The sequence below is a fragment of the Narcine bancroftii genome, chromosome 3 (assembly GCF_036971445.1).
Source record: "Narcine bancroftii isolate sNarBan1 chromosome 3, sNarBan1.hap1, whole genome shotgun sequence".
Lineage (NCBI taxonomy): Eukaryota > Metazoa > Chordata > Chondrichthyes > Torpediniformes > Narcinidae > Narcine > Narcine bancroftii.
In genome coordinates this window covers 181,861,203-181,887,030 of record NC_091471.1, presented here as the reverse complement: position 1 = coordinate 181,887,030, position 25,828 = coordinate 181,861,203, and the positions used below count along the sequence as shown (strand labels likewise).

Genomic DNA, 25,828 nt, shown 5'->3' with positions numbered 1-25,828 from the left:
CTAAGATTTTTCCTACTATCAACCCTGTATGTGACAGATGTCATAATAAGATTTCTTCCTTATTTCATATGTTTTGGTCCTGTTCAGCATTAGATCACTATTGGAAGGACATTTTTAATGCATTTTCCCGTATTCTCTCTGTTATTATTCAACCACATCCCATTACACTTTTATTTGGTGTGGTGATAGAGGACAGTCAATTATCGGTATTGGATGCCATGTAATAGCTTTTGCCACTTTAATGGCTAGAAGACCTATATGCTAAGATGGAAAGTCTTGATCCCTCCCAGTTATGCACAATGGACAACCCAAACCCTATCATGCTTGAACCTTGAGAAGTTCAAATGTAATGTTTTGAAAACTGAAGTTAAGTTTGATAAAATGTGGTACACTTTCATGGAATATTTTAATGTTTACTCTTTTGTATCTAACATACGAAATGTTCATAATCTCTTCCTGAACTTATTTATTTCTTCTTCTTTCTTCTTTGGCTTGGCTTCGCGGATGAAGATTTATGTAGGCAATTCACCAAAGTTACCCTTTTTGGTGGTTTAAAGCATCCCAGCAGCTTTTTTCTTTTTTGTTTAGGGTTCATAGATTTAGGATAAATTAAGTACAGTTTTTTTCTTTCTTTTTCTGCAGAAAAAAAAGTTTTAAGAAACCAAAATGGTTGATCTTCCAAAATCCATCACTTCACACTTGTCTGGATCAAACACTATCTGCCACTTTTCTGCCCAAATCTGCATCTTGACTACTTTTTATTGTAACCTACTGCAACCTTTTACATTATCCACAACATCACGTCATTTGCAAACCTACTGATCCATCTCTCCACTTCTTCATCCAGGTCCTTCATACAAATCACAAAGAGCAGGGGTCCCAGAACAGATCCCTGCAGAACTCCACTATTCATTGACCTCCAGGCAAAATGCATCCATCTACTACAACCCTTTCCTTAAAAAGAAAATTCCGTTGTCTTTATTACATATAAATTGGGAAAAATCCCCATTTCTTTTCAGGAGAAATAGATAATATAACTATCATTCTGATACATGTGTTTAAATTGCCAAGATGCCTAGCAACCAATCAAATTCAAATATGTTATTTTCACAAAATAAGCCAGAATGGTTTGTGGGCATGGAAAATTATGTATCACAAACCTGATCCATTTTTTTAAGGAGGTAAGAGGATTGTTGAGAGCAGACATTAGATGTCTATGTGGACTTTAGCAAGGTATTTGACATTAGTAGGCTGGTCTGGAAGGTCTCATTACATTGGATCCAGAATAAGCTGGCCAATTGGATACAGAATTAGCTTGATGGTAGGAAACTGAGGATGGTAATGGAGAATTGATATTCAAATTGGAGGCCTGTGGCAAGTAGCGTGCCATAGGGATCAGTGCAGCGCCCTGTTGCTTGTCATCTATTTTAACAATTTGAACGAGGATATATTTGGCATACTTGGTAAGATTGTGGATGACACCAAAACAGTGATGAAGTTTATCTGAAACTACAACAGGATTGAGATGAACTGGGAAAGTGGGCCAAGGATGGAATTTTATTCTCAAAAGTGAGATGTTGCTCTTTGGTTGGTTAAACCAGAGCAGGACTAACAGAGTAAATGGTAACGTTGCAGAACAGAGAAGCCAAGGAGGAGAAGAACGTAGGCTCGTGAAAGTGCTATCAAAGTCGACATGGTGGTGAAGAAAGCATTTGGCCTGTATACCTTCATCAGTCAGAGCATTTAGTAGAGGTGATGGGATATCATGTTACAAATGTACAAGATGTTGGTGAGTCCACACTTGAAGCTTTCTGGTAGTTCTAACACTCAAACATAGCAAATTATCACTAAGCTGGAATGGGAACAGAAAGGATTCACAAGAATGTTACTGAAACTAATGGTCTTGTATTAGAAGGAGCTGCTGGATAGGCTGGGCCTTTTCTCTCTAGAATGTGATAGGCCTAGATAAAGTAGCCATAGTCTTTATCCCAGAGTAGGGTGGTCAAAAACTTGCAGGCATAGATTTAAAGATTTAAAAGAGACCTGAGGGGAATCTTTCTCACTCAAAGTATGTGGAACAAGCTACCATTTTATTTATGAGAGTTAAAACAGATTTCCACAAATACCTGTAATTTATCCAGCATGGTTGGCATAGCCTTTATACCGCCAGCAATCAGGACCTGACCAGGGTTCAAATCTCATGCTGAATGTAAGGAGTTTGTACTTTCTACCCGTGTTTGTGGGGTTTTCTCCAAAGCTTCTGGTTTCCTTCCACCATACAAAACATACTGGGGGTGTATATTGGGTGCCACGGACTCGTGGGCCAAAATGGTCTGTTTCAGTGCTGTATGTAAATTTAAAATGACATGGCTTATACGTATTTTACCCAACTTCAGCCCAATCTTCATGGTTTCCTTGATGGAACATACAAAGACGAAGTAGAATACTTTAAAAGTAAAATGCTATTAGTGATGCACAATTTCATTATGAAACAATAATCCAATGGCCATTTCCATGCAAGTCCCAGCATTGCAAACTTTAACCCAAACAACAGAATCAAGGGTAATGGAGTTGTTACTTAGTCCTCATGTTTCTGGAGTCTAGGGATATGAGGAATGGGATCCTGAAGAATCTAGTGCAGGACCGTTGAGAAATTGGAAGAAAAGAGCCAAGGAATTTTGGGAGTATTGGGTAGTTTGCTTAAAGACTGAGGAGTGGGTTTCCCAGAGGATAGCAGACTGCAATGAAAACATGGATTTTAGGGATGAAAAACATTAACAATGTCCCAGGGCAAAATTGTCTATTTTTCCTTGCAACATTCCATTGAATATTTGAACCATCTGAAACTGATAACTGATGTGCAAGTATGACTCACCATTAGCTAAATTTGCAAAAATTTTGGGAACAATCAGAAATGCTTGTAATCACATTTCAATCAGTCTCGAAAGCATTTTCAATTACCGGTACATTTTGCTGAAATAAGTGGGACTGCAATTTGAATTTCTAGCTCAATAACTCTAATGTATATGTTATTAGTATGAAAAATAACCCAGCAATGTGGCAAGCAGGAATTGCAAATTGCCCAAAAGTTGTTGACAATTTACATTGTTCTACATAACCCTTGCAAAAACTGAAGCTGCCTCAACATTATTGTGAATATCCAAAAATAAAATATTTGGGACAGAAGTAACAAATAAATGATGCAGAATATTTAATAATATGACATGTCATGTGGAGGGACCTCTTATGGAAATATTTGTGTTCTATCAATCTTTGGTCCAAAAAAAACAATTAAAGCATTGGGATTATTTTCTCACAGTATTAAATTGTTGTTGGACAATTTCATGTCACTTTTGCCTTTTTCTTCTTGCTTTCTCTTAATCTAATCATTCTTTTCCTCATATTATGACTCTTTCATCAGCTGGCATTTCTAAAATCACCCATTTCCTTCCTTGAAATTGTTTTCTCTCCAACTGAGACCCTTAATTTCATTGGGAAAGAAAAGACTTCTTTAACTGAGATATGGATCAATATCTTTTTTCTTTTAAAAATATTTTTGATTTTAATAAAGAACTTATACAAACAAAAAGGCTACAATTCAATAAGATGATATGGAAAGTTACATAAACTAAATAAGATATTCCATATATCATCTAATAATATTAAAAAAGAAAGAAGAAAATAGTAGAGGAGAAAAACTCAAACCCCTTACCTAACCACATTGCTATATGCTATATATAACTAGTATTAAAAGAAAAATGAAAATAAAAAAAATATAAGGAACGTGAAAAAGATACAAGTCAGACTATTTAATTATATTGGAGTAAATTATAAAGTAAGATAGTGAGTCATAAATGACCCCCATAACTTCTGGAATCTTATAACTGAATTATTAATTGAATAATAAATATTTTCCATATTCAAACAGGACATGATGTCGTGCAACCACTGATCAAAAGTAGATGGGGCAGCATCTGTGGATCAATATCAATATTCATTTGCTACCCTCTGGAAAACATTTTAAGTTCAACTGACAATTCCTTGAGCATATTTTGACTTCACTGGTCATTCAGAATTTTATTCCTGCAGAAAGAACATAAAACTCCTTGTTTAATAAAAGCCTAAAAATTGTAATTAGTGGTAAGCTATCCAGACTCATGGTTGACATATAATAGATTTTGTCTGAAACGTTGGATACCCTTTACTTTCTGTAGATGCTGAATGAGCTGCTGAGTCTCTCCAGAACATTTGGATATTGTATCTGATTCAAGTTCCCAAGAATCTCACTCAATTTACCCCAGCAGGAAGTGGCAGAAGTCATTTCAATCGTTAGAGGTAAGATACTGGATGGTAGAAAATTTATTGGCAATGTAAGTAGTGGCATTAGCTGGAGAAATTTGTTCACAAAACAAATGGGGAACCTCATTTCACAAACCTAATAGCAGTAAATTATACTCTTGTGGACTTCCACAATAATTAGTAGAAAATCTCCATAATTTGGTGTTTCTATTTTGGACTTCACCCAGAAATCTCTAATTTTCAGGTGCTTCAACTGGTGAATACTGGAGTTAAGTGCCAAAATGTTGGCATTTCCATCTGTGCCCCTACTTTTGTCAGATCCAGATTCTTGAATCTGATAAATAATGTAGAGTATCAAATAGTAGTGTCTCCCATACAATTGTGCATCTATATGGACAACAGAAGGACCTTTAGCATCATAGGAACCCCTACTTGTTGTCTTGCCAGATCATTCGGTCCCTTCCATACATCCTTTTTGTGTCTTGATCTCATAAATATTATTTGGTTGATTGGTTGTTCTTGATGATATGATCCATGTTTTGTTTTCAGGAAAAGAAGTTCCACCTGGTTTTCATTTATTACTCTTAAATGTCTGAGTGCAGTTTGCCTGTCATTTGTCCATGTAATAGTTAGATTCCCCCACATCATGGTGAAGGATCATAGACCTGCTTTGCCATGTTTCTACTTCTTTTATATCATCTTTTGTTTTCATTTAAGGGGAAGACAATAACATAGAAAAAAGCAAGTGTAGCAGTATCTGAGATTTCATGAAAAATGCTATAGTTGAGTTTCATTAATTCCTGAATGGTGCTATTATCTGATTTCACCTGCATTGAATTCGTCCATCGTTATTGAATGAAGATCTACCAGGACCAATGCCTGAAGAGGGCGCACAAAATCAGTGAACCGGTGCGGACTCGAAAGGCCAACATGGCCTGTTTCCGCTCCGTAAATGGTTATATGGTTATGTAGAAACAGATAACCAAGGTTATCTAACTAAATACCCATGCCCCTGGCTTTCAAAATGACCAGTGCCATCAGAATGTCTTGAATAAGAGACGTTAGTAACATATGCAGTGTATAAATGTTGCCACAGACCACATCATTGTAAGAGCTGGGGAATTCCTCTATTTGAGTTAACAGAAATAGAACTGTATAATAAAGCCCAACAGAGCCATATTTTAATTAAGTGAAGGTTCCCTTCTTGAGGTACAATAAGAGGCACAGTACTGGATCGTTCAAGATTACTGCTGAAGTGCCCTCACTTTTAAAATGAATGATATTTACTGGTGCCAATTTTCAATACTGTTTATCCTGCTTGGTTTCCCTTGAATCCTGTTGAAATACTGTCCCCAGATTATTTTTGGGCAATAAAATCTGACCCTTTGCTTCTACCTTCAAGTCATCAGAATGGAAGCTGAAAAGCAGGATGTAAATATCCTTCAGCTTAAGCAGTCATAAAATGATGGGAGTCTTGCGAATGAGGTTTCACTGCATTCACAAGATGCTTTGCAATCTGCTGCCCTGCAGTTGTTCTCCACATTTGAAGCATGAATGTTTTGATCACCACTGCATTACTTACTTTCCTTTGCAAATGATCAAAGCCAATCCTTCAAGGTGCAAATCTGCATATCTATGTTCCATCAACACTTGAATGCATTGATATAAATTAGTGCTTCTTGCCTTCAATTGCAACATTACATACAAAGTAATGAAGTCTTGGTATTAGGATTGATCTGGTTTTCTAAATTAGCTTATTTTTTTCTACTCTCAAGGTTTTATTCATGGATGCCTCCCAAAGAATGAAACACAAAAGAGGCTGGCTGCTGTTTCGGAAAATAAAGCTCAACGGACTAACTTCTTGTCAACAGGGTTTAGTGCTGAGGAGATATAACAGACTCCCTGGTCCACCAGACCTCATCTCCTAAATGCAATTGGCTTGAGACTTTAAGAATATAGGCTAAATGACTCACCTCTAGTGTGATCTAGAGAAACACAACACTCATGAACTACAATTCTAGATATCGTGGCATCCATGGTGCTTGAAAACCACAATCTGTTTAGTGTATCTCCACCCGGGGTCCACTGAGCTGAAGTTTATGATTTCATTGAGGATGATCAACTAATAGGTTTTAGACCACTTCTGATATAGGCTATGACCACGAGCTCCCACGAAGTTGCTTTTTACAATATTATTAATGAAGAGAACCGTAGAACACAGAATCTCAATCAGTTGCTATGTATCCTCTAAAACAGTAAACAGAACTTGAACATAATTTACTTTTGGCTTTGGTTCAAACTCTGCTCCCTGATTCTCATGTAAGCATTCAAACAAAGTGGTTTTGTGGGCAAAACTATGGCAAAATAGTGCAAAGGACCTTCAATTCATCTCAGGGATGGTGAAGAAAGAAAACAGTTTCATGATCATTTGCAATCACTCCAATAGCATTAGAGTCCCATGACTCAGCCACTGCAGCAGCCTTCTCCACAGACTCCACTGGGAAGCTGGCACATCATTACCCAATACTTCCTGTACTTGCTGAATCATGAGTTACAATTCCATGCTGAGACATCGTGATTCTGCATTGCTTCATTTTGGCTTCAAGACAATGTGAGGAAGAAATTCTGGTGAGATCTTTCTATGCTAATTGGAATGTTTGTTATAAATATGCATTGTCTGCTTTCTGTTGCGTGGGAGAACTTTAAATCTTTGCTATCATTGCAGAGGGATAAAACATGCTGTCCTGTTTTGTGTGCTGGATGATTCTCAGCAGTGTGTCTTGACATTAAAGTAGCACTCAGACAACACCTGTCAGAATTGTTCAAGCACAATACAATATACTCTACACGAATCTGTCAAGTCATAATGATGGTTTACCTCAAGTATTTCAAACAACTGCCATGATTGTTCAGTTGTGTAACTTTCAAAAGATGATTAGCCAACAGAGAGCACAACCACAGGATGCAACGAGTGCCTCAAATTTATGCTTGTATGTTTCCAGTTACTTTCAATTTTAATTATGACCTTGTATCCAATTGAGTATAAAATTGCCTGCTTCCTCAGCAGTCCCTGGGAAGAATCAAAATGGCTTTGCTCCATTCTGGAGTGACTATCTCTGACAAGGGCTGCTGTGTTCAACTGCTGCGTGAGAATCAGGAAGCAGATTTCAGAGCAATGCCAATTTGTTCCAGGCATCACTTTAAAATTGATTGAGAAGTATTTAAGGTGTCAGCACTAGGCCTGTTACAGGCTACATTGAATAAAGAACTTCGTAAATTTTCTAATGCATGTTGTCTGGTCATTATTTTGACCTCTGCCAAGTATTTGGCTGGTAAATGCCTCCCTTTCTAAGAATCTGTTTGAGAGCCAATCTCCCACTGACGAGCATTGCATTTCCGCCTTCACTTAGAACAAAGCTCTCATCTAAGCTTCACCTTTTTGCTATTACTTTCTCTGATGCTCAATAGGAAAACCTGGCACCAATAAGGTAACATCCACGGAATTTAAAAAATCTATTTTTGTTATCAAGGTCAAATCACCTTATTCACTCCTCCTAAAATTGGACATGTATGGATAAAATTTTCTCTGTGATACATGACATGGTCTCCCTGTAGTCCCTGAAAAGGTTTACCATTGCTAAAGTCATAACACAGAAGCAAACTTTTGGTGTGGTGTGCATTGTTCAACATGCCAAAAACTGGGAAAGGAAAATTGTATTCAAATTGATAAATTCTGTTCTATTCTGAAGAAGAATCCTATTTATATCCAGGCCAGTAGCAGAATTGCAAAAATCTGCTTCACTTCTTCTGGGAAAAAGAGGAAATAAAAATTGAGATGATGAGCCAGATTGACTGAACAGCCATATTAAATGTTTACACAGAGGGTGGCAGATGACTGGAATGCATGTCAGAGGTAGTGGTGGAGGCTAGTACATTAGGGGCATTGTAAGGACTCTTAGATAGGCACATGGATGTAAGAAAAATAGAAGGCTATGAGGTTGTGGTTAGGAAAGAGTTTGATTATTGTGGAGTAGGTTTATATAGGTCAGCACATCATGGGCCAAAGCTATGTTCTACAAATAGCAACATTTTTAGTGTAGCCAAAAATGAAATCCCATCAAACCTATCCTCGTTCTCCTAGAATTCACAGAGCATTCAGTAAACATAGCACCTGTGGCTGTCAGGTACTATGAAAATGGATTGGGCTACTGGTCCTGCTAGCAAGCATTCAAGAGAGCTAAATAAATAGGAGCTATGAGCTGTGATCCTTCTGTTCATGTATTTATAGTTTTGCAGGAGCTTGGGGTTGTTCCCATGGGCTGAATGGAGACTCACTGGGTATCAATATTAAAGACAGAAATTAAATTACGGACAAATTAATTGGATTTCAGTAAGAAATAAATTACTTTCTTCGGTCATTACAAGGCATGATATGATCATGAGGATGGGAAAGGAGCTAGTGGAGAAGCCCAACAATTTTCACCCTCTAATTTATGAAAGAACTAAATTGGTGAGCACATTCATGGTGGATATAAACGTGCATTCATTTTTTCATTGAAAATATTGAAGATCTGCTGGAATGCCATGGAAACAATTAAACTTCAGAGATGGTACAAAAGATTTCTAGAGGGCATTTAACATCTTGATGGCTAGCACATGAATATCACCCAGCTCCACTTTTCCGCCATTTCTCTCTCAACCATTTCGCTGTTGTCAATTTATCCAATGTGAAGCTAGACTGAAAATTACTCCACATAAGCAATTGAATGTTTAAGATGAGTGGAGGAAGATGTTGGAGGCTTTTCTTTTTTTTACAGTGTGGTGGGTACCTGGAATGAACTGTCAGGGATAATAGTTTAGGCTGATACAATAGGGGCATTTAAAAGACACTTAGATAGACACATGGATTTTTTAATTTAATTTTTTTTAAATATTAAATTTAGACATACAGCACGGCAACAGGTCATTTTGGCCCATGAGTCCATGCTACCCAATTTACACCCCCGGTACGTTTTGAACAGTGGGATGAAAGAAAACCCCTGCAGACACGGGTGGAACGTACAAACTCCTTACAGACAGTGTGGGATTCGAACCAAGTTCAGTCCTGATCACTAGCTTTGTAATGGCATTGGACTAACCACTATGTCAACTGTGCTACCCATTGTATGTGGATGTAAGAAAAATTATGTGTCATAGACTGTGAGCGAGGAAAGAATAAGATTGATCATGGTTTATGTGGGTTGTAACAACATTGTGTGCTGGAGGGCCTTTACTGTGTTATACTGTTCTCTGTTCTAAGAAGACCAAAACAATTATCCTCAACTCCTCCAGAAATCCTAGAAACATACGAGTCCATCATTCCCTTTGGCTAATAACTCGGACTCAATTCAAAATGTGTGCAACTTAACCATAAACAGACCACAACATAAACTTTTCATTATAAATTCTATGCTTGCTTAGTGAGGCAGCAATATTTACCTGAACTACTTCATGTGCTTCTGCTCTCATAGTCAATGTAGCAGAAGTCAAGTTGCCTTTCCAGAGAGTGAACTCACAGAAAACAACAAGGCCAAACAGAGTCTCTGGACAAGCCTAAGAGCCCATTCAAATTAGCTGGTGGATGTACTCACAGATATCTTTACCATATCTCTGCAGAAAGCCATGCTTTGCACCTGTTTAAAGAAGGCCACCATCATACAGGTACTGAACCAAAGCATAATAACTAATGACTGATGGCATTGACATCCACCACCATGAAGTATTAGTCATGGCTCACATTGCTGTAGCCTACCAGCCATGTAGGTGCCATCTTCCTCACCTTCTACCGGCTCTGGACCATTTGAACACCAAGGACACCTACGTCAGATTACTGTTCATTGATTAGAGCACTGCCTTCCATATTAATTGTCCTCCGAAATCCTGAAACTTCAGGACCTCAGTTTTAGCAACCCCATCTGGAAGTGGATCCTTGACTTCCTGTCTAACAGACCACAATCTGTGAACAAGGGTAGCAACATCTCCTCTGCAATAACACTCAACACCAGGATTCCACAAGGATGTACACTCAGTTTCGACTATACTCCCTCTGACTTTACAACCAAATACAATTTCATCTGTATATATAATTTTGTTGAAGACAAACCAGTGATAGGTCAAGTATTAAATAATGATGAGACTGAATGCAGGATGGATATTGTGCCTCTCATGGTATAGTGTTAAGGAACAACCTCTCAATGGCAGTGAGACAAAGGAGCTGATTATAAACTTCACAAGGCGGGCGAGACCCCACATCCCTGTCCACATGAATGGTACTGAGATGAAGAAAGTAGATAGCTTCAAGTTCTTGGGAGTAAACATTTCCATTGCCCTGACCTGGATCAACCACATTGAAGCCATAGTCAAGAATGCTAAGGAAGTTTAGCATGTCCTCCATGACCTTCAGTAACTTTGACAGGTGCACAGTCAAAAGCATATTGTTGAATGCTTCAGAATGTGGCATAGAAACTACTCTACCAAAGATTGGAGGTTGCTGCAGAAGGTGGTGAATGCAGCTCAGACCTCCCTCCCTCCACTTACATGCATGCAAACCTCCCTCCCTCCACTTACACCTCCTGTTACCTCAGCAGTCAACATACAACCCCACTCTCAACACACCCTTTTCTTCCTCCTCCCATCAGGGAGAAGGATCAAGTATGGAAAATCATGCATCAACAAGGTGAATAGCAGTTTCTTCCCTGCAGCTATCAACCTGTTGAATAGACCTCACCACAGTGCTCTCATCTTGTCTTTTGTGTGCACTAATTAATCTATACTCTGGAATTGTGCTGTTGCTCCCCTACTTTGTATTTTTGGCATAGAGGTTAGTGCAACACCTTTACAGCGCCAGCGATCGGGACCGGGGTTCGAATCCAGTGCTATCTGAAAGAAGTTTATACGTTCTCCCTGGGGTCTCCAGTTTCCTCCCATCGTTCAAACCATACCGGAGATGTAGGTTAATTGGGTGTAAATTGGGGGACTTGTGGGCCAAAATTGCCTGTTACCATGCTGTATGTCTAAATCAAATTGTATGATGTAACTGCTCTAATGATCTCCTGAATATCCTCCAAGCTCTGTAAATGTCATCTTGCCCAATGTTGTACTGCCTGAATCCTATCTGCACTCATTTGTAACTCAGGCACCTCTCTATCTTTGCAAGCTTGATTTATTTCTCAGACTCTCAGAGCTACCATTTGTGAATATTCATCCCCCACCTAATTTTGTTTAAATGTATTCATTGCCTTCTCTTCCCCATTTCTGTTACATATTTTTTTTTAAATAGATGGGATACATTCCAGTGGAAACTGTAAACTTGTGTATTGGTTGATATTTTTTGCAATCATTCCAAAATACTGCAATGCTGACCAATGTTAGGGTTGAGCAGCCACAGTTATAGATATTTATGGCATTGAAAGAGCCCATTTTCCCAAATTATCCAGCCAGACAAAAAAAAAACTATCCAGATGCCCCACTTTCAAGCTTGTGATCTGTATCCTGGTAAGTTGCAAGAATTTAATTGCATACAACACTTAAATCATTTAGCACTTGTCCCCATCACCATTTCAGGCAATGAATTGTGCATCAATCCTGGCTTGATAAAAGCTCTCTTCATCAGTTATCTAAACCTTCTGCCAGTAACTTTAAATATTCACCGAATGGATATTACTATCTCTGACAATGTAAGGTGTTTTTTTCCCCCTTTCTACTCAATGTAGCCTTCTATTAGTTTATGTTTCACTATTAAATCTTTCCTTGCCTTGTCAAAAAATTCAAATTCAGAGCATCATATTTTTCATCAAATCTCAAATTTTCCTCTCCTGACATTTGTATGTATCCTTTCTTCTCCATGGATTGTCACCTTGTCGTTGTGGAGAAGCTTGTGTGGTCCTGTGATCCTGATAGTGATGCTGTCTGAAGCTATGCTTCTGATAGGGACACCCATGGCAGTAAAGTTAAGGGGGAGGTCACTGACAAAGAACAATCCAACCAAGACCTCAAAGGTGGAACAGGCGGACAAACTTACTCTGAACTCAATGGCTGTGAAAGCAGACGAAAGCTGCAACAAATCCATCAGCTCCAATCATTGTAGTCTTCATGCCATTGAAGTTCTTGATTTCCTACCATTTATTATGTTTTCACATGCCCTGTCCACCTCCCCCCAACATATATTATCTCAACACTCTTTTGAATTAATCCTTTTCGAACTGTATCCAGCCTGTCTAATTAATCCATTCTGATCTTCTGAATTCTGCAACTTTTCTTCCTTTAACTACTACCACCACCACCACCTGCAGATGCCTTAATTACACCCCTAAGATTTAAGTTTAAATCATTAACCTATATTAGAATAAAGGAAATTTGCTCAGTCATGTGAAATCCCATTGGGCCCCAGCCTGCAACAACAAAAGCATCTTTCAGTGATTACCATTTGCTTCTAGCCACTGTTTAATTTGGTTTGAACTTATTCCTTCTTTTAGATGCCATGATATCAAGGCAGGCATAATGACAACATTTAAAATTTGGGCAGGCACACAGATCTGAAAGGGTTAGAGATATATGGATCAATATTGGGAAATGGGATGAGCATGAGTGGGCACCTTGATTGGCATGGACATAGGCTGGAGAACCATTTTCCATCTGGATAACTCTAAGGGACCATTGTCACCAATAGATGTGAGGCACTGTTTTCCTTTATTCATGGAAGGCTTAATCCCAATTGCTTTTCTTTGCAAACTCATGAAAATAGATGGAATAGTAGTTTCAAGTTTAGCCTGCAAAATTACCTAAACACCAACAAAACTGTAAACTCATCAAAGCAGGAAAACTGTGTGGTAAGCACAGGAATAACTGGACCTTAAAATTATTTCTAAATTATCCAGCAGATGACAGAGTCCAATTACAGGTTCTGAATTAAATTAGAACAGAAAGATCAGATCTTGTCATGATCTCTATAATCCAAGGATTTTGTCTGTACTGACCTGTAGACTACATTTTGTTCTATTGAGAATTAGTCCCTTTTTTATTGTTATAATGGCCATTTGACCATTCAGGACAGATATTCATGAAGAGCTATAACATAGTTTCCAATTCTTTGGTGAAATAACAAACAGAGTGTACAGAGATACACATGAGAAACAAGCAAACAGCTCCAAAAGAAGATCTGTCTGCATCGACTGCACCCGCTGGTCTTATGGCCCTTATGGTTCCAAGAGATATTCACTTCACAAGCAATTCAGACATGGACATCCTGCAACAACTCCGCAAGGGTATTGCTAACAGCAAACCATCCTCTACCAACTGGCATGCCAAACCTAGGCAACAAGTGCCCCAATCACTATTAAACACTGAATTTGTATTCATATGAAGAGTTTCCAGGGGCACCGTTACTAAAACCATATGAAGGACCATTTCGGGTGATTAAGAGAAATGGAGTGGTATATACATTAGTCATCGGAGGGCATCTGCAGCTATTCAGTGTGGACAGACTTAAACCTACCCATATGGACTCTATTTCACCAGTTCAGTGCCCTCATCCCAGCCGACGTGGATGTCCGCCTAAGTCAAGCTTATTTGGCATCTTAAGTTAGGGTGACGATTTTGGGAGGGGGCGGTGATGTAGCGGGTGCACAGTGCAGTATTGCGAACCTCCACCGTCAGTTCAAAGACTTACCTGACACATCACGGGCTAGCAGTGCTGGCCACCAAAGAACAGCGTGTGGATCAGATGAAGCCCCTGCCTAAAAGCGCTAATGGCTCATAGCTTTAACCTGCTGGTCTTGTGGACCAGCAGCTGTTCACTAACGAGCTCATTAACAGGAAGGTCTGTGTATGTCTGCAATAAACCAGTCTTGAGTTGACTACGTTTGTGTGTGTTTGCCTTTATTTAGTAGCATCTACCATAGTAGCCGCTACACACTCATAATTTATTCAAAGCTTTCTTCAGTGTTGCTTTATAATTCCACAAACCCACACCGTTTATTCTGCTTTGAACACCACAATAATGGATGACATCCAATAATTTCTGCATTTTATCCAACCCACAGATGCCATAAGATACCTGTTGTAGGTAGTCCTTGACTCCAAAACATAAAAAACAGCAGGAAACACTGTTGTCCAAAAGTCCATGAACTTTCTGATGCCTTCAATATCTTGATCTTCTAATATTCTTTGGATGGGTACCAGTTGTACATGTACACTGGAGGTGATGACAAATTTTACCACTGCTTCCTTCACTAAGATAGTTCCTAGGGTATAGAGTCATCCATGTTTTACCACAAAAACCATTCCCGATTATCTACTTTGTGCTCTCAACAGATATTTTAGTCAACTCTTCTTCTACTTGAGCCTTCAGCATATTTGCTACTGGTCTAGGATTACAGTAAACTGGCATGGAATTTGGTTTATATGCATGTGGCCATTGTGCACGCTTATGTCAGTATATGGATCCTTGCAAATATCTGCATATGAAACTCCCCTGAAGCATTCATATTTAAACTGATGTTAATTCTTTGAGCTTGCCTTTTCTGAATAGAGCTATTTCCTAGTCAACCATTATAAGCTGTAAGTAAACATTTCAGCATTTTGAAAAAGTAGACAGCGTAGATTTTCAATTTTAATATGCTTTTCATTCAATTTATTGGTAAATATATATCCATTCACATCTGAACAATCAACTGAGCCACCAAGAGATTAGCATACATCTTTCTTTTTGATCTTTGGCTTGGCTTCGCGGACGAAGATTTATGGAGGGGATAAAAAGTCCACGTCAGCTGCAGGCTCGTTTGTGGCTGACCAGTCCGATGCGGGACAGGCAGACACGATTGCAGCGGTTGCAAGGGAAAATTGGTTGGTTGGGGTTGGGTGTTGGGTTTTTCCTCCTTTGCCTTTTGTCAGTGAGGTGGGCTCTGCGGTCTTCTTCAAAGGAGGCTACATCCTGGTGCGAGAAAGTGACAAACAAGATGTGCTCCACACCAGGGTCATGCCTAGCGCGGAATGCCACACTGACCACCGGCTGGTTCGCTGCAAGCTCAACCTTCACTTCAAGCCAAAGCCCAGGAACAATAAAGCCCCCAGAAAGAGGTTCAATGTTGGAAAACTGCAGTCAGACGAAGCGAGAGGAAACTTAGCATACATACATATTAACATACTGGTGATCATGCTCAACACATTTTGCTGGAGGACTCAATGTATCAAACAGAATCAGTGGGAGTTCCATCTCGTCTCTCTTTCTTCCACCATTGTCACATTCTCATCAGATTCCAAGCACTGCCAGTTTTGTCTTCTAATCACCCACTCCTCTGTGTTTAACTCATCTTCCTCCACCCAACCTTTTTCCTTTGCTAGCTTCTCTCTCCCATTTTCTGGCATCTGCCAATCTTCTGTATGTGTCCATCATGCTTTACCTCTTCTTGGTCCACTAATTCCACATAGGCCCTTGTCCTGCTCCTCCAACTCTCTCCTCTTTACACTAGCTTCTGTCTTTGTGTTTTCACTCTTCATGATGGGCTCCGGCCCAAAATGTCGGCCATTCTTTTTCTCCCACTGATGCCACTCAACCTGTCGAGTTCATGCAGCAGACTGAATTTAGTCTCAGATTCCAGCATCTATAGTCTCTTGTGAATCTCCAAATTACTGATCATAGTATTTTACTTTGATTTTAAAGTCTCTGCATTTTTCATTACTGAATTGCCACTGGTGACACATTCAATTATAAGTTCCACTCTCCACATAGATTAAATACTGCATAAATCTCTCTTGCAGCAAGATCTCTGGGTTTTTTGGTAATAATATCTGGTTTAGATCTTCCCAAAATTGCATGTATTGTTGTTTCCGTTTCCTTTTTACAGCGAAAACATCCGTCTGATACTGTTGGGTCCCATTTATTTAACTTTTGGGGTGTGATATATAGCCTGTGTAACCAATTATATTGTATCATGCGTAACCTCGTGTTTATTGTATTTCTCATAGTTCCGGAGCATAGCTTTTCCCATGTTTCATTCTTTATCTTTATGTTTAGATTTTGTTCCCATTTTTGTTTAGGTTTACAGTTTGTTTCCTCGTTCTCCTTTTCTTGCAGTTTGATGTACATGTTTGTTATAAATTTTTTAAATATCATTGTGTCTGTAATCACATATTCAAAATTGCTTCCTTCTGGTAACCTCAGACTGTTTCCCAATTTGTCCTTCAAGTAGGTTTTCAGTGGGTGGTATGCAAACCTTCTAATTAATATAAGAAATAAAGAATTTGGACTCGATTTGGATGGAGCACAAAAAAGATTTATTATGATAGCCCTAGCTGTAGCAAAAAAATGTATTGTCAACCTGGAAATTAGAAGACAACTTGAGATTACAATAATGGTACATAGAAATAAATAAATGTATTCCATTAGAAAAAATAACATATAATTTAAGAAATAACATCACAATATTTGAACAAATATGGGAACCATACATGAAATATAATAGAGAAATCCACCACCTAAAATGACAGAAGGAGAAGACAACGAAATGAACTGACTCAATATATAAAAGTAACAGACAAAAATTTATTGTTTATTTTTATTAAGTGACGACATTGTTTAATGGGTTTAATGTATCTTATAGATTGAACTTTGAATAAATGGGAAGGGGGAGAGCGGGAGGGAGGGAAGGGAGGGGGGAAAAGGGGAGAAAATGACACTGTATATATTCAAGAGAAAAATGGCTGTATGTATTTTGGTCAGTATGGTTTATAGTGTGAAAAATAAAAAAAATAAAAAAAATCTCTCTTTCAGCTTTCTGTTATCTATATTCCCTTACATTGAGAAACTAACTTAGCTGATATAATTTTGTATTGAGTAAAGCTAAGGTTCCTCACTTATCCTACTGATATATTTCACAGATTTTGCAAAGATAGTATTGGTGGTACCTCTCCAGAGATTGTTATATAGGTAGTCCTTTTCTACAAAGCATGCAAAACATTAAGAAACACTGCTGCCCAATAGATCATGAGCTTAGTAATACCTTTAAAATCTTAATATTTGAACATTCTTTACCTTGGATGATCAAAACTTGTGCATACACACTGCAGGTGATAAAGAATTTCACCATTGTTTCTTTCACTGAGAAGGTAGCATTCAATACATCCATGTATAAATGATCCATGTTTTACCACAAGAACAATTCCTGAATATTTGTTTAACATTCCCAACAGCTATTTTTGAATGGTGACAATAGTGCTACTTGAGAACATATGTAGCAATATACATTAATAAAAATGTATGGATATGACATTAGCATATGAAAAGACTTTGAATAGTTTATTTTTGTATATTATTGTGAATAAAGATTATTTTTGGGAAAAATAAAGTACTTCAAAATGCAGTTAGTGGCTGAACTCAATTGGATATAGAAAATAATGTACCTATGTCAAAAATCCAAATAAAAATATTGATGAAGCAAAACTAATCATTTACTTGACCTGAAACTTCTGAACTGGGGTTTAGTGAATTACACCACTGCCATCTACAGGAGAAAAACTGGAATAAACTTTGACAAAAGCACAAACAAGCCTGAAATTCCATTAACCATCTATAAAGTTAGCATATTTGGCAATTCTCCTTTGTTAATTTTAATTTGTGGCAGATTTTTTGAATTTTTACACCTATATTTACTGCTAAATTGTAAAGCATTTGATATTAGATGTACAATTATAAATTAGCAGGAGCCCTCAGGTTTGTCTTTACTTATTTGGTTATTGCATGGTTTTAGAAATTAGGACACAACTGGGTTAAAGAAAATAAATAAGGACTGCAGATGCTTGAAAAGTGGAGCAACACAGACCAAAGTGCTGGAGGAGCTCAGTGGGGTCAGGCAACATCCATGAAAGGCAATAGATTGTTAGCATTTTGGGATGAAACCCGTCATCAGGAACTTCAGCTCAAAATATCTTCCTCAAGCATTTTTTGTTTATCGTGAAAGAGATACTTTTTGGTGGAAACCTGAACCTTGGAATGATAGGACCTTGTCGGCATTCAGGGGACAAATGGTGGTCAAGAGACCTCTCATTCAGGATTTATTTTATTCATTTACCTTTCACTGAATCTCACTTTTTTTTTCATCAGTTCATCTGCTTGTCTTTAAATTAAAACAGCAGATTTGAATTTGAAAAAGTGAAGATTCCATGTTTAGTTTTGGTTGGCATAATAACCATTTTAGTTCTGTATTTTTTCAATCTGTATTAATCTATGTTCCAGTTTGCATTGTCTATAGCTTCTTAAAACATATATTTCAAAATCTATAACCCCTTTTCCACTGGCACCTTGTCCCAGGAATTAATGGAGATTAACCAGTTAAGGGTCTAATGGAAAAGGAAAATAATCGGCATGCCAGCGTCAGATGATGTAAAATCACGCCGGGGATTGACCGCCTCTACCCCACTCATATCCCTTGCATCAGCTGATGTCAGCATACTAATTAAACCAGTGGAAAAAGGACAACTTGCATCCATTCCATTCCATTCCATTCAAAGGTAGATGATCTGATCCCTGGGGTTGAGTTGATTTAAGTGAAAAAACAATCAGTGTCCTGGTTAAAGGTGGCCTAGTGGAAACAGCAAAATGGCTTCCTATCCTGAGACACTGCATGGCCAATTAACCGGGATGTCAGTGTAGCACAAATAAAAGTTCTCATGACTAGAGGGAGAACAAATGCTTTTATTAGCTTATAACTATGGATAGGGGTTCACAGTAGTCTTTGGACAGGTTCTGGGTTTAGGCAGGAAACCAGGGTTTTATGTGAGCAGATGGGGGTGGAGCCAGGAGGCAGAGCCAGCCATCAGCACAAAACACTACCAGTGAATTCCAGTTCACTGCATTCACCCTTTCCTGTAGAATTTAGGGTCTGTGAATTAAGACAGATAACATGGGTTAATAAAAAAAGTTGAAAAATATACAATTATTTCCAAATTTACAGGTTTAAGCAAACTGGGAGGGTCTGGAAATCCTGGTGGAGAGCCTTAGAACCAGAGGGGCCTTGGATTCCTTGGATCTCCTGGCTCCCTTGTGAGGGAGGAGAGACAGGCTGGGTCTCCAGCTCAACAGTGGAGGAGGATGCACTTTCCTCCTGAACTGGATCCCCCAAGGACCTGACTGGGGGTAGCGAGAATGAGCTCCATGGCTCACAGGGCACTTAAGGCAACAGACCCTCTGTTCCAGCAGGTGCCAAGTCCCTGATGGAGATGGTGTCCTCCCTGCCATCTGGATACTCCACATAGGCGAACAGGGGATTGGTGGGAAGCAGTTTCACTCTTTCCACCAGGGGTCGGTCTTGCTTCTCCCTACGTGGTTCTTGAGAAGGACCGGACCAGGAGTGATGAGCCAAATTGGGAGTGTAGTTCCCAATGCCAACCTTCTTTCGAAATTGAATAGGACCTCATGAGGAGTAGCGTTAGTCGCGGTACATAGTAGCGACCGGATGGAATGGAATGCTACAGGGAGAACTTCCTGCTAGCATGAGTCTGGAAGGCCTTTTGACTTCAGGGACAGCTTGATAGCCATCCAGACTGTGGGATTTTCATTTTCAACCTGTGCATTCCCCCGGGGGTTGTAGCTAGTAGTCCTGCTGGATGTGATGCCCTCACCAGCAGATACTGACATAGCTCGTAAAGGATGAGCCCCAGACGCCATGAACATAACTGGGATACCCGAACAGGGCAAAAATGGAATCTAGGGTCTTTATGACTGATGAAGTGGACGTGTCTGAACATGGGATGGTGAACAGGAAGTGGGAGTACTCGTCAATGATAGAGAGGAAGAAAGTGTTCCTGTTTGTGGAGGGGAGAGGTCCCTTAAAATCGACTCTGAGCTGTTCGAAGGGCCTCGATGACTTGATTAGGTGTGCCTTTGCGGGGTGATAGAAGTGTGGCTTGCACTCCTCGCAGTCCTAGTTATTTTCCTGATGCCTTCCATGGAGTAGGGCAGATTGCGTGCCTTGACAAAATAAGCCATGCGGGTAACCCCTGGATCGAAGAACACATTATGCAGAGACCACAGTTGGCCGATGTGTGCAGAGGCACAGCTTCCTCTGGATAAGGCATCTGGAGGGTCATTAAGGTCTCCTGGCCGATAGGCAATGTCATAATTGTAGGTGAAGAGCTTAATCCTCCACCTAGCAATCTTGTCATGTTTGATTTTGCCCCTCTTGACATTATTAAGCATGAATGCGACAAAGTGCTGGTCATTGAGGAGCATAAATTTCCTACCAGCCAGGTAGTGTCTCCAGTGCCTCACAGCTTCGACAATGGCCTGAGCCTCCTTTTTCAGCGATGGGTTCCGGAGCTTGTGGCCTTGTAATGTCTGTGAAAAAAATGCAACCAGCCTGCCCGCCTGGCTGAGGGTAGCGACCAGGGCTATGTTCGAAGTGTCGCTTTCCACTTGGAAAGTTACATTCTCATATACCACATGCATGACGTTTTTTGCAATGCAATTCCGGAGGTAGTTAAAACCCGTTTGGGTTTCAGCCGAGAGGGGGAAATTAGTGGCTTTTAAGAGAGGGAAAACCTTATCAGAGTATTGAGGGATCTACTGGGCGTAATATGAGAAAAAAACCCAGGCATTCCTCAAAGCCTTTGTGGTCCTGGGAATGGGGATCTCTAAGAGGGGGCACATCCTATCGGGATCAGTGCCAATTACACCATTCTGCACCACATAGCCAAAGTTAGCCAGACGTTTAGTCCTTTACACTCACTTGTCAGAGTTATAAGTGAGGTTCAGGGCTTTCGCCACATGGAGAAAACTCTAGAAGTTGGCGTCATGGTCTTCCAAGGTGTGGCCACAGATGATGACATTATTGAGGTAGAGGAAGGTAGCCTTCAACCCATACTCATCCACCATTCTGTCCATCTGCCTCTGGAAGATAGAAACCCCGTTAGTGATACTGAAAAGGACCCTCTGGAATTGATAGAGATGACTGTAGCCTCAAATGCCATATTTGGACAGTCCTCAGAATGATTTGACAGATGGTAATAAGCAGCTTTCAGGTCGATGTTCGAATAGACCTGATATTGCGTAATATCATTCACCATTTCCGAAATTTTAAGGAGGGGGTATGCGTCCAGGAGTGTGTACCAATTAATAGTTTGGGTCTAGTCAATTATTAGCCTGGACTTGTTTTCCCCTTTTACCACTACCACTTCTGCACTCCATGGGTTGGTGCTAGGTTCGATGATATCTTCGTCGAGCAGACATTGTGTCAGACTTTATGAAATCTCGGTCTGCTCTGCTGTACCTCCTGCTCTTGGTGGCAATAGATTTGCAGTCATAGGACAGAATTGGGAAGAGAGGTGTGGGTAGTTATTCTGTGTGGAGAGGCTGCATGAGGGTTCTGATTTTAGGGGCCCTCCATCCCAAAATATTACAGGGAAAGGGGACGAGAATACTCCAAGGTCACGCTTTTAAGTAAGTCCAGACCCAACAACACCAAAGCACACATTTTATCAAGAATATCCAAAATAGGATGTATGCAGTGAAGGGAAGGGCATTGAGGAATGCTGAGGAACAGAGGGATCTTGGAATAACGGTTCATCATTCCTTGAAGGTGGATTCCCATGTAGATAGGGTGGTGAAGAAGGCTTTTGGTATGCTGGCCTTTATAAATCATAGCATAGAGCTGGGGGTGGGGGGGGGGGCGGAGTGATGTTGAGACTGTTTAAAGTATTGGTGAGGCCAAGTTTGGAGTATTGTGTGCAGTTCTGGTCTCCAAATTATAGGAAGGATAAGGTTGAGAGGGGCAAAACTTTAGGAGTAATATAAGAGGATGCTTCTTCACTCAGACAGTGGTGGCTTAGTGGAATGATCTACCGGAAGAAGTAGTTGCAGCAGGGTCAATTCTGTAATTTAAGAGGATGTTAGACAAGTACATGGATGTGAGGGGATTAGAGGGTTATGAAAATGGGAGTGGGGAGGTGGAATTAGTGGAGTTTCACATAAATCGGCTCAGACTAGAAGGGCCGATATGGCATTTTGCCGTACTGAAAATTCTTATATGGTTATACAGGCAAAATTTACAGAAATCCCCTCTTTCAGATGACAGATGTACTATACAATGTTGTTGAGTGCATGTAGAAGCTGAATGGGATGCAAGGAGTATGTGATAATTGGAAGGATACATCTTTAGGTTGTATTCTTTCACAGTCCATGAGTCTAAGAAGCTCTCAGTAGAGCTTGTGTCAATTAGGCATTGAGTGGAATGTCCATTTACCTTCACAGTCATTATGGAGTTGCTGAGCTGGTGAGGTCTGTCCTGATCTAGGACTATCAAGGCTAGGACCACAGAGACTCCATACTTCCCACCGACCTGGGTTGCCCTGCATGGGTAAGATGTCAAAATCGTGGCATGGCAGGATGGCCATCCTCCTTCCTCCTCTGAGGATGATGGCACCGAGTTTGAATTTGGGTCGTGGCAAGATGGCTGCTGAGCCTTTTCGCGCCATTTCCTCACTGCCACCCTCCATCAACATGTAGTGCAGCAAGTGGGTTTGGGTGAATTTGGGGCAGATGGCTTGGGGCTGGAATCGGATCCAGGAGCAGTGCAGACCACGGACTTCCCCAGCTTCCCCTCGTGCAGCAAACCCTTGCCCAATGCCATTTCTTGCCACAGCTGGAACACACTGAGTCTTTAGCCTGGCAATGAGATCCGGGGTGCTGGCTCTTGCCGCAGAAAATGGCCTTCCTAGTATGAAAGAGCTCCCTAGCACCGGAAGCGGCAGCTGTTAGGGGCTTGGGTAGCGGGAACATCCAGTCTTTGGAAGGGGTCACCTGGGTGAGCGAGCTCGCTGGACTCGAGATCATCATTCTCGAGCTTGGCCTGTTCCAATGATTTGGCCAGTTCAACATGGCTAGCCAAGTCCTTCTTTCCTGACTTGAGTAGTCGCTGCCTCATGTACCTCAAATGGACCACCACGACTAGAGTGTCCAGGATCTGTTCTTTCTCACAAACACAGTCTGTAGCTGCTTCGCACCTGCACTTCTTGGCAAGTATCCACAGATCCAACAGATAGTCATCGATGGTCTCTCCTGGCTATTGGCGATGTAGAGCGAGTTGGTGCTTCACTAGGACCGCCTCAATAGTAACGTCATATGTTGTCCAGCCCAATGACTGCATATCTTTTCATTCCTACCCTCGAAACGAGTGCGAACCTCCTGAGTTCATTGGTGTGGAAAACGTCTCTGGTTGCATTCAGGTAGACCTGGAAGCAGTCTAGCTAGTATGTAAACTTAACAGCCGTGTTAGGGAATAGAGGGTCTATCAGCAGCGTCTCTGGCTTGAGTAGCACTTCCATCATTTAGGGAATAAGCTAAAAAAAATTGTAGTGCCAATAAAAGCTCTCATGACTGGAGGGAGAACAAATGCTTTTATCAGCTTATAATTAGGGGTAGGGTCTTTGGAAGGGTTCTGGGTTTAGGTGGGAAACCAGAGTTATATGTGAGCAGATGTGGGCAGAGCCAGCCATCAGCACCACACACTACCAGTGAATCCCAATTCACTTCAGCCAGTGGAAAAAGAGCTTCTATCTTGCAGCCTCATTCCTCTCAGCATGTGGAGGTGGAAGAATAGTGTTCTTTAGTTAAACTGCTTACACCCACTCTTATCCAAAATCACTCATTGTGACAGGAGTCTGTTCTAGGTTAGACGTGCAGCACAGCATAACTCTTATTGTTATTAGCAACATTTGTCAAATCAGTCAGTTAGCTGAATCACATGACTAACTTTCCTTGACAATGAAGGCATTTATCACTTGATCAATGGCATTATCCTAACTTTGGTCAGAATAATTATTTGAAAGCACTAATCCTAAGAGTATAAAATAGAGTATATGGTACCCATATCTCTCTGCTTCATGCCTAACATTGACTTTAATTCCCTGCTCTGAAACTTCTCTGTACAGGCAAGCCAAACCCCACCTTATTGAGAGCTGACAAATGATACACGTTGAAGCATTTAATGTATTTGATTATATACCAGCCTTGAAATACTCCTGCACATCTAAACTTGAGATTCTGGATAGACTTATTTGCCATGAAGTCAACAATCATCACAAGGTCAAAAATATGCTGGGAGCCTTTACTTACTTATTCAAACAAGTGATTTTTGCAAAATTAGATGTTGTCCTTTGTAGTGTGATCTAGCAAGGATTAGTCAACTAATAATTCCAACTGCAAATTACAGGGGAAGAATTGTAGAAGCAAAGTTATTTCATTCACTTTATTCACTGAGAAAGGAGAATGAAGCAGAATAATCTTGGCAACATGTAAATGTTCATGCAAGATTCTGCTCTGTCACCATGACTGTATATTTCCATTCTCAAACCTTGCTTAAACATAACCCGGCATTAGCACACCCACTTATGAAGCTCCTGCTTGTCTTTGTTGACTGTAGACACGTCTATCTAATTGTACTCAGGGGCAGCTTCCTCTGTTAATTAACTTCATACAAAGCTCTATTTCAATTTTAACTCAGACTGGGCCATTTAGCCAAAATGTGCTCAATAACCTTTACTAATATCTTGTTCACAACATCTTGATATTCGAATTCTCATCTTTGGCATCTGTAATTACCAACTACAGGAGGCACAATAACTGAAGTCCACACAGTTAATGCCAATAACAGAAAAAGTTTTCTGAAAACACCCACGTGATATTTAAAAAGTCCCAACGCCCTTCCGGGTTCCCAAAACCTGCCCCTTGAGCTCTGGCTGCCCATCACCATTCCCAGAGTCTTGATGGGCAGATTCCCCGAGTCTTGATGGGCAGATTCCCCGAGTCTTGATGGGCAGATTCCCCGAGTCTTGATGGGCAGATTCCCCGAGTCTTGATGGGCAGATTCCCCGAGTCTTGATGGGCAGATTCCCCGAGTCTTGATGGGCAGATTCCCCGAGTCTTGATGGGCAGATTCCACGGAAATCCAGCCTTCCACCTGCAGCCTGCGTTTGTACACAGCAACACTGACTCCCCAGCACCATTACCACCCCACACCTGTCCCTGCCGACTAACTTGTGTGGAGCAATCCGCTGCACATCCTTTTTTTTTATAAATTTATTCCTCTATATAATCTCTTCTGAGATTTTGTTCTCAAATTCTGCAAAACTAAAACTTTCATCACCCAGCCTTGGGCAACCATGCATTCAACATCCAGGTTTTAATGTTCTAAAATTCCTTCCCTAAGCTTTACCATGTGTCTTTGCTCCTTTACAATCTTTCTTGAAATCTACTTCCCTAATTTTTCAGTAACCTGCTCTAATATGTCTTGGTATATCTTTTTATTTAATCTTATTTACAAATTTACAAAGTCAAACAGTGAAAAAGACAAAATAAGTTTCTGAAAAAAATAGTAATATACATCCATTAATAGTTATTGCATGTCTAACTATAATTATCTGTACTGTCTTTGGGAACAAAGTTCAAACTTATTGTCAGAGTACATGTTTGACATCACATCCTACCTTGAGATTCTTTTGC

The 25,828-nt window shown here is 40.1% G+C and overlaps 2 long non-coding RNA genes across 8 annotated transcripts in view; one reads left to right on the top strand and one right to left on the bottom strand.

Annotated features, from left to right (window-relative positions):
* Positions 1-25,828, bottom strand: part of LOC138757911 (uncharacterized) — a 108,280-nt gene that overhangs the window by 56,668 nt on the left and 25,784 nt on the right. The window lies entirely within an intron of this gene.
* Positions 4,189-7,584, top strand: LOC138757912 (uncharacterized). Its single transcript, XR_011353987.1, has 2 exons — positions 4,189-4,335; positions 6,075-7,584. It is a non-coding gene; the product is annotated as an uncharacterized lncRNA (long non-coding RNA).